The following is an 8,989-nucleotide window of genomic DNA, read 5'->3' on the forward strand; positions in this document are numbered from 1 at the left end:
ACAGCCAGGACTAGGACTAGGTGACCCAGGTATTGCCACTAGCTCCTGCCTGGCCTCGCAGCACAGGCACCAACATTTCTGCATGCATCAAGCCATATAACCACCTCAGTTCCCACGAGGAGCCATCCCCATGCCATCCCTATCCATATAATCTCAGGACAGCAGTCCCAAACCCACTCCCTGCCCCACACTCCTCCCTCTGTAGGGCGTTTAACCCACTCATCCCACACACATCCCTTCTCATCCCATCCCCATCCTTCTCACCACTCCGACTGCTCTCACGGTGGGATACCACTGACAGAGGTGTTCCTAACGCCAACACGAGCAGGGAGGGATTCCAAGAGAAAATCTGCAAGAACTGATGAATGGGGAATGTAATTCCTGCACTGCTGTGCATGGGCTGGTGGTTCTGAGCATCACCAAAGCCACCCCCGAGCCCCTGCGGAGCCTCAGTTCTGCTGGTAACACATGTAGCCTTGCTAACCTCCAGATTAATTCTAATTTCCATTGTGTTATGAAACACATTATCTGTTGAAACTAAGTCAACAGTTGTTTGCATTTACGTGTAAACACAGTGAATATTAGGAACAGGGCCAGCATTATATTTGCATACAAAATGCAGCCTGCACTGCCCTCTCTCCCCGGCTTTTTCCATCCCTGCAGTTAAAGGCAGGGGATGCATGGAGATCACACAGCCTAAAACCAGAGCAGCCCAAGAAGAACGCGCTGCTTTCCCCCTTCCTATTTTTATTTTCGTGCAGCAGGAAGAAAACATCCTTTAAAACTACATAATGCACAAACACACACACTCCCCTTAATCTTGTACCCAAAACTAAACCGCTTCAAATTCTCACTGATGTGCATATCTTATCAGCCTGCTTTGCATACCGTATAAATATTTATTTGCTTTTAATCCTGCAAAAAGCAAACCTGCCTTGTGGCACATTTCCCTTCCATGCAGAGCTGTGATGCTTTTAATCGGGTTTCCAGCACCCAGAAAAGTGCAAAGCGAAGCGGCCAAACGCCGTGTGGGGATGGGAAGGGATTGGTGCTGAGAGGCTCAGCTCCCCAAATTCAGGGCAGCTCCAAGCACAGACCCTCACCGCACCCCCCTTGGTACCCACAAACCACAAAACTTACATGAACTGGAACAAAAATAAGAATATTTCCCCCATCCCGAGCATCCCTCCTTGCACACGGAGCTCTCAGCTCAGGTGCACCAACAAAGGGCACCTCCAGGCTATTCTGGGGGGAACATTCAGAGCAGAAGGGACAAGCTGAACATAAACACCCCCAGCTGCATCTGCACAAGCCACTCTTGCCCTAATGCTGTCCATACCTGGATTCCCTCTGGCAGCAGATGGATGGCAAGCAGTGCCTTCACCCGCATCCGTCCCTGCTCTGCAGAGATCAAAGCATTCAAACAGGGCTCTGTGCCGCCTGAGATTGGGAATTAATTTCTTAATCAGTTCCCCTCAAATGGGTGGAGAGCAATTAGGGAATCGGCGCAGCCGCCTCCGGAGTGGGACACTGGAGAGCCCTCGAGCCGCAGAGCTGCTTTGTGATGGGAAGGCAAATATTGGAAGAGGTGCTGCCCCAGTTGGGCTCTCCGTTGAGAGCCACACGAGGAGGAACTGGCAATGATGCCAGTCCATAATAAAGCATCCAACTGAATGCAGGCTGGCTGCCCTGAGAAAGGTTTTTTCTGGAAGTCAGGCTGCTGAGCGGCTCTTGGTCATCCCTGCTGCTTCCAGGGCTCAGATCTAAGCAAGGGGCACAGAACCCATCTGGTCTCACACTTCTTATGTAGAAACCCCAATGCCCCAAAGAGCACCCAGGTAGAGACACGGCAGCCAAAGCACAGGGAGCATCCTTTCAATCCAAAAGAGAAGATGAAATAGGAGCTCAGCTTCTGGATTGGGATCCCAAAAGTGTTGCAGGATGCTCACCAAGGCGAGACAAAGCTCCTCTGAATGCCCAATCAGAGGAAAAGCTGACACTGTCTGGTCCCAAAGCAGGAGACCTTCCCCCGGGGAGCCCTTGCAAAGACCTCCAGGCATCTTCAGAGAATCCTCCATGCACCTCAGCAAACTAAAGGAACCAAAGGACACCCACAGGTCCTACCCAAGCCCTTGCCCCTGCCACATGCCCAGTCCCACAGCAAGCTCTCTGGGAGCTGCGTTAGGGAGCAGTCACCCCATGGATTTCTCCCTCAGCCTCCCATCCAACACCACACTGCCCGTAATACAAAACTCTGAGAAGAGTCAGCTCAGCTCCCGCTGTTCTCCTTCCAGCTCCTCAAAACACCAAGGGCAATAAAGAGAGATTGAAGCAGAAAGCAAAATCAATACTGAGAAGGAACGATCTGGGCTTAAACGCCTTCTGTAACATCGCTGGCTAAAAGCAGGTTAATGCAAGGAAAAAGAAAATAAGAAAGAAAAACCCGTCACAAACTGACAGTTTAAGAGTGTTTGCTGCAATGGAAGGAGCCATCAGCATCCGCATCCCAGCTTGATGTCACCAAGCACCCATTTCCCTTTGGGGATGTGCAGCAAGGCAGCAATCATGGGAACACACGGCGACAGCCATCCGTCCATCCATCCCGCATCTCTGACAGCAGTGATTTCCCTTCCTGCTCATCTGGTCCTGCATCACCCACACCTGCAAAGGGCTCATTCCAACTGCTGGCAGGCGCCTGCCCCAGCAACCCCAGCATCCTCTCAGCGCCTGGCCCAGCACAGCCAGCCTGTGCCTTCTTTTTTAATTATTGGGTTTAAAAATGAGAAAGGATGCCTACGTGCTCCCATGCATCAGCAGCAATGCAGTAAGATCCCGGCTGAGTTAAAAATAGTCCTTTGCCAGCAGCCGCCCACAGAAGCCCCTTTGCGTCTGCATTTCCATCCAATGGCTCCATTGCACTGGGAGGTCATCAAGCAGGAAAACACTCATTTTGCCCCCACCAATGAGGAACCTAACAATGTACATATTCAACAGCAGAAGCAATATCTCAGACACCAGTGCAGAAAGAAATCAGGAGTAAGCAACTCTGCCCATGGGAGGTGGCTCAGAACGAGACGATCTTTAATGTCCCCTCCAAGCTAAGCCAGTCAATGATTCTATGAGTAAGAAAGCACACGAGTGACACGCCCATAAAACCAGCAGTTTGCTTGCAAAGAGCATCTCAGGAGTGGGGTCCTGCAGGTAACAGGGAAACTTTTGCAGGAGACAGCTTTCATCATGGAGCAGTGGGCGCAGGCAGACCTGGATGGGGCTGTATTTATGCAGGCGTAATTCCCACAGAGATAAAGACCTCTGTTTTCAATAGGAGACAGCATCATACATAAATTACAATAGCAAACATCAGAAAACAAAGACATTTTCAAGAGAGCGCATAATCCTCGCAGCAGCACCTCGGGAAAACCCCACCGGAGAGATGTGGGGAGCTCACCCACACCCAGGATAATCCCATCCCATGGCAAAGGAAACACCTTTGGGCAGGTGGGAAAAAATGAACTGCCACAGCCCTTCGCTGCAGCAAAGCAATGCTGGGTTCTGTACCCATCCCAGTGGCAGGGATGCACTGCACCACCTGCGGCCATCTCACGGGGCTGTGGCTCACATTTGCTTCTCCTGAGCTTTGGTGGGGTTTTTTTTGTTGCTTTTTGTGTGTGTGTGTGTGTGAAATAAAATAAATAAATGCAACCTGACACTAATCCTAATGGTTTTAATAAATGTTTAATGCCTTGCTAAAGGTCGGCCACTCTCACTGAGCATTTGTATTAATAGCGCATGGGCTGCTTGGCGTTAACCATGTTGTTTCGTGGGGGCTTGAGGCTGGGCATGCTGCAATACTGTAGGAAGAGGCACGGCTCCTGGCTGGCAGGGAGCAGTGACACAGAGCAGTCCCTAAAATGCCCCAGCATCCCACAGTGAACCTAAATGACCCCCATGCAGGGCTCTCACACCATGCTCATCCCCTCTGGCCAAACTTGATGTGGGTGGAGGTGTCTGCATCTTTTCAGTGAGTTATGAATCAGGGTGAAGTGCCACTTTTGCAGGTTGGGTGTCTGTAATATCATCCAGGGGCTTTCTAGGCATTTGTCCCCAGAAAGGCGAGATGAAATTACAGCGCTGCGATGCCCCGAAAGGGTGCAGAGCGATTTATTCTCGGCGATCCTCCTCTAATGACGCTAATTTATAACCTTGTCAGGAGGCGCACGCAGGCTCCAGGCCCCATACAGCTCCCTGCCCCCCGCAGGCTGCACAGCCCCAACCCCAACAGGAACCCGGATGTTTATTTAAGACCCAAAAACCCCAAAGGCCCTTTAAACAAGCACAGTTCCTGACCTATTTCACCAACTGGGAGCTGGCCTTGCCTATGGAGGTTGCAGGAGGGCTTCCAGCACCTGTATGGACATCACCCCGACCCAACAAGCTGCTCCCAACCCCGTGTGGACCATGTTCCACTCCACTGGGCTGAATGATCCTGCACGGAAGGAAGGATGACACTTGGGAAAGCACAAAGCTGTACGTCCACCACCCCACGGGCTCCCATGGACATGGTGGCATCTCAGGGGCATCCCTGCAACCAGGCTGTGAGTCCCTCTGCCGCAGCCTCAGCCCTCCCACGTGTTCCCTGCTGCACGAGCACATCTCCTTATAGGAAAACCAAAGAGTGGCTTGGGAAGGCAGCACTATCAGCTTGACCTGGTTTCTAAGGGACCTGAGGTGACCCTCATGAAGGTCCCATCCAACAACCCCACTATGCTCCTATGGCTCCTGTGGCAACTGCAGAGCCACTCAATGAGCCCAGGCTGGTGTGAAGGAAGGAAGCCATAAGGAAAAACCCTTCCTCCATCCAATGTACCAACAACTGTCATTCCTGCCAGGAGGTACAAGATCCAGAGCGGACAATGTCCCTCCAGCCCCACCACCAAAAGCTTGCTGAGGAGCTGCAGCCATTCCTCTGGCAGTAACGTCATCCACAGCGGTGCTTCAGCAGACAGTGAGTTGTAACATGGTCATATTTACCTAACGAGATCATTTTATCACATTCCTCAAACAATAAAGAGAGGGACAGAAACCAACTCTTGGGCTTCAGCAACCCAGTTGACAAGAAGAAAAAGACAATGGGAGCAGGGCCCACAGGAACAACAATCATCACTCCAGAGGTCACCTTACAACCTTAGGGATGTTTTCATGGGGAAAAAACAGTGATGTGCATGCACAAAAAAAGACCTACAATGCAGTTCTTCAACGGCTAGGCTTCAAAATGCTAAGGAGCACAGCTTGGCACAATGAAGACGTCCAACGCAGGACTTGGCCAGGTAAATACTAATGCAGTACCAATAATACAGATAATTCCCACATACGGGCTGCCCAGGGAACTGGTGGAGTCACTGTCCCTGGAGGTGTTCAAGAAAAGGGTACAAACAGCCCTGAGGGACACGGTGGGGATGGGCTGGTGGTCAGACTACACGATCTCAGTGGTCTTTCCAACCTTAACGAGTCTACGAGGCATGCAAACCCTTCACAAGCACCACAGGGTGCACGTTTGCTCTCCAGGAACATCACCTGTCCCCAGCTAAGAACACAACAACTGACAGCAACCAGACCAGAACAGTGCAATAAACACTCCACAACCAAGTTACAAAGCTTCCTGCCCACAGGATTCTCACCTCTGTCACCTCCAGTGTGATTTATGCCCCACAACGTGCTCCAGGCTCATGCTTGATGCTGCTCTCACACACAGCATTCAGGTTGCCCCGTGTGAGGCCAGGAGCTGGGCTGCACCATCCCTTCCATCTCAGGATATTCTCTGATTCTACACAGCTCCCCAGAGGCTCTGAGCCTCCACATGGGTATTTTCTCCTTTTGATGTTGCAGATTTAGAGAAAATGAAGATGGAGGCACCTCGTAATTCAAGTGAAAGGTGGAGATTAGCTTAGAGGAAGAAAGTCCTGGTAAAGGATGATTAGATTGCTGCGAATTTGCAAAGGCAGAGCAATAGTCTTTGCTGGTCTCCTATTCGTTTAGTTGAAGTTAATTCTCTTCTTAAAACAGCCATAACAGCACTGAGCACAGACAAAGCCACAAAAGCCAGAAAATGCAAACAGAAGCTGTTTGTATATACAAATGTAAATCCCACCAAGGTACAATCTGCTTTTAAGAAGGTGATTCTTGTACTGACTGCTTTTCTTAATAACATTTCACCAACGGGGAAAGCTTTACTGATGCTGTAGGTAAGTCCCTTGGAAATCACCATCAAAGTATTTGAGAAGTGGCGACTGGCAGCAAATCTTAAGCTAAGACTGCTCTGGAAACATGAAACCATCAGTCTTCCCTCCCCTATCACACAGGAATACAACATAAAACCTCCCACAGCTCCTCGATGGGATTTTCTCACACAAGTGGCCCCTGTCCCCACACCAGGTCCCACCTGGCACCATGACGATGGTCAACACCCCAGCACATGGATGGATGAGGACCCAACACAGGATCACGGCTCAGCAAGGCAGAGCTCCCACCCCTCCAAACGCAACCCCTTGGCATTTTTCTCATGGCCTAGAAGCTCATTTGATCCGTGGGGTTGTGCTAAGAAGCAAGCACTAAACCAGCAGCCTTGCTCAAAGCAAGAGCAAAACCCCAAACCCACAATCTGTAAGCCCACTTGAATCGTGGCCACTGCGCAAACCTGGAGTCTCCCGCAGCCTCTGGCCAGACCATAAGCTCCAAACCTGTTCTTGAAGATGATGTTTCATGAGATTTAAATAAAACATACCGGGAAGTGAAAGGCAACACCTGGGCACAGCAAGGTCTCTGGTCTGCAACAACCCACTGTCCCCCCAGCAAAAAGGACCTGCTTTCTGCTCTGCTGAGCACCCAGGTGGGTATCGAGCATACCCAGAGACCCCTCCCCACTGCTTTCAGCTGGGAGCTTCCCAATAAATGAACTTAAAAGCATTTTTATCTCCTGGATGGATACCTCCTTCCTGAGAAGGAGCTTCCAGCAGGTCTTCTCATCCCTCTTCTCAAGGAGAGGGCAAACAGCCCCCACCGCTCACTCCTTTGCCATGATGACCATCACACGTCTCCCATTTACAACCCAGGCTCCAACAGCAAAGGGAGCAAACACATCCTCCAAGATGGGGCTCTGCTGCCCAGCTCGGGGACCACTGGCACTGCCATGCGTGGCAGAAGACCAGCTCAGGCCCCAGTTGCCATCCCTCTGCATTCCTACGCTGAGCCTGACCGCCTGGGTGCAGCCAACCAAATTCCCAGAGGAAGTACAGGGCATTGATAATTGCCTCAAAAAATCCCAGCTATTTCCTGTGGGAACAGCAGATGGGAATCCCCCATTAGCTCCGACAGCACGAGATCGCTCAAACCACTGTGACGGTCTGGGTTTGGGGGCTTTGGGGTATTTTCTTCATTCCAGCAGAGCATTGCTCAGGGATGATGCGACGCTGTTCACGCAGGTGTGGGTGCAGGGCAACCAGACACGTCCTTGAAGGGCCAGGACACAGAAAGGGCCTGAAAATTGGCCCTTCTGCAGCACACAAGGTCTTGCAAGTTGTCTCCCCATGCCAGGTTATCAGAGCAGCACGCAAGGGCAAGGCGTCCCTAGCACCAGGCTTGGAGGGCAAGTTGCTAAATACGTCCCCAAGCAGGTTCCTTCCCTTCTCTCCAGCTTCTCATTAGCAAACCTAAACGAGCTGGGGACGTTCCTGCCTCTCCTCCCCTGCACGAGCAGCTGCAGCAGCACGGAAGCAGTGGCACAAACACGGGATTGCTTTGGGGAACAAAACCCAGACACACAGGCAGGACGTGCGGCGGTGGTCAGATCCTCCTTAACCAGCCCAGTTCACCTCACGGTTTTCTCCCCAAACCCCCAGTCAACAGGCTGCAGGGTCAGGAAGGCACACAAGCATCCCTAGTGTCCGTGTTCCCTACGGTGGTTCCTAAAGGCCGGCAAAAGCACGGGGAAGCATACAGCCCTGCAGCAGCATCTCCAAGAAGAGGCAAAAACCCGCTCCAGGAGGGACAGCGCAATAGGGCAGTGCGTCCCTATAGGCACACATCTCCTTTGGTCACCCTGATGGATGTCACCATAGCATCCAGGTGGCGGCTGCAGAGGAGAAGGGAAAAGCAGCAGGGAGCTCTGAGTGATGCCGGTGCAGGGCAGCGCACACGGCCACGCCGGGGCTCGGAGCTTCGCCACGGGACTCGGGAGAAGCACCGAGTGTCTCCAACACCGCAGCAGGCGGAGAGCTCAGGCTGCTTCAATTCTGACAATCGAGCGCTGCGGCGATTTTCACAAAAGTAGAAAATTCCGCCGGCTCAGACGGGTCCCAACAGTGGGGATCCGACCGAAATGCCCCTTCTCCCACCTCAGCCCCTCCGCCGGGCACACGCACAGCGGCAGCGCCGACAAAGGCATCCCTGCCCGCCCGGAGCTCACAGCGAACACAACCCCGCAACCCCACCGCTCCGTGCGACGATGCCCGGCCGCGGTTACCTGCAACGAGCCGCCGGCTGCGGGGCTCAAAGCGTGACGCAGTAATGGGATCGCTCCGCTTTACAGCTTATCCCGGCTAACCCCACGCGCTGGAAGGACAAGGGCACCGGGTGCTCCCCGGGGAGGAACTTTCTCCCCATCTCGCCCAGCACCGGAGATCCCCACGTCTCCAATGCCGTCTCCTACATCCGTCCGCAGGTGCGGTATTGAGATCAGGTCGGCTCCAGTACGGTCCCCAATACCGTCCCCGCGTTTGTCGTTAGCTCCGCTCCCCGATCCCGTCCCGGGCTCCGGTCTCCGATCTCACGTTCCCCAGCCGTGCCCCAGCAGCAGCGCACACATCCACGTTCCGTCCGCAGCCCCACGCCGCGCTCCCGACTCCACCGCCGCTATCGGAGATCCCGGCACCCCCCGCTCCCCCGCCCCGCGCCGCGGCCGAGCCCGGATACCCCCCAGAGCCGCTCTCCCCCC

General features: G+C 53.0%; 1 protein-coding gene across 3 annotated transcripts in view; it reads right to left on the reverse strand.

The window, feature by feature from the left end:
• GTF2IRD1 (GTF2I repeat domain containing 1) overlaps positions 1 to 8,764 on the reverse strand; it is a 50,405-nt gene extending 41,641 nt beyond the window's left edge. For 2 of the 3 annotated variants that reach the window (XM_042879654.1, XM_042879653.1), the window contains exon 1: positions 8,519 to 8,764. The gene's annotated coding sequence lies outside the window, so the exon portion shown is untranslated. The remainder of the gene's footprint in view (positions 1 to 8,518) is intronic. The other variant, XM_042879652.1, reaches the window with a different exon arrangement.
• Positions 8,765 to 8,989: the final 225 nt, after the last annotated feature.

The sequence above is a fragment of the Lagopus leucura genome, unplaced genomic scaffold, assembly GCF_019238085.1.
Source record: "Lagopus leucura isolate 7727_CA_CO unplaced genomic scaffold, USGS_WTPT01 Super-Scaffold_100024, whole genome shotgun sequence".
Lineage (NCBI taxonomy): Eukaryota > Metazoa > Chordata > Aves > Galliformes > Phasianidae > Lagopus > Lagopus leucura.